The 820-nt window shown below is 38.5% G+C and overlaps 1 long non-coding RNA gene across 1 annotated transcript; it reads right to left on the reverse strand.

The window, feature by feature from the left end:
• Positions 1-18: 18 nt before the first annotated feature.
• LOC107735498 (uncharacterized) lies at positions 19-794 on the reverse strand. Its single transcript, XR_001639431.1, has 3 exons — positions 734-794; positions 344-422; positions 19-198 (listed from the first exon to the last, which is right to left on the reverse strand). It is a non-coding gene; the product is annotated as an uncharacterized LOC107735498 (long non-coding RNA).
• Positions 795-820: the final 26 nt, after the last annotated feature.

Below are 820 nucleotides of genomic sequence, written 5' to 3' on the forward strand. Positions count from 1 at the left end.
GATGAGGAATGAGCCAGCCATTTTGCGGTGCAGAGAGTAAGACTCCTCTGGCGGAGGAGTGAGACGGTGTCGAAGCATGACAGGGATCAGGCTCTGGATGTGCTGTGTGGTACTCTGAGTGCCAAAGTCAAACGCTTCAGTAGAAGCAAACGCTTCGCCGAGGATCATAACTGCCTCTAAGTGTGCATCCTCGAAGGCCTTAAGAGAGTAAGACAGTTTTGTTCAAGAGAACAGTTTAGAAGCTGCAGAGTGGTAAAGAAAGTAATAGCTTTGGTAGAATATATGAGAAATGGATAGAAATTATGCAAGACCGGAATACTAAAAATCATATAAAGCCACAAACCTTGGCTTCAAAACCAGTAAGGAACTTCAGATTTCTGCAGAACAGTAGCCCTGTCTCCGACTGATGCTGCACGAACCACCTTTGAATGACAATTTGGACAAAATAAGGTTACACATATTTTAAAGCAATGTACATAAAATGGAAGAGCAGAATGGAAATATTTTTCCATTATTTTAACCAATAAGTTTGGCATTACCTTACATTGCCAGTTCTACTCAAATGCTTTAATTATTTCACAAATTTATACCCAAAAATTATCTGCATACTGTATGCATCTATGATAATAATAATAAAGATACCCATTAATAACACATGTCTTCTTTTGAAAAACCCTTTTGATCGCTTCCCACTCCAGTCATACCAACAAAAGTGTTGAGTAAAAATCTGTACCTCTATGAAATCATCTGTGAATGACTCTGGGTAGTCTCGGCAGTTATAATGAAGAACAAATTATTAAAGTTGTACTCACTGTTTCAG

This window comes from Sinocyclocheilus rhinocerous, unplaced genomic scaffold (assembly GCF_001515625.1).
Source record: "Sinocyclocheilus rhinocerous isolate Xijiao unplaced genomic scaffold, SAMN03320098_v1.1 C36097346, whole genome shotgun sequence".
Lineage (NCBI taxonomy): Eukaryota > Metazoa > Chordata > Actinopteri > Cypriniformes > Cyprinidae > Sinocyclocheilus > Sinocyclocheilus rhinocerous.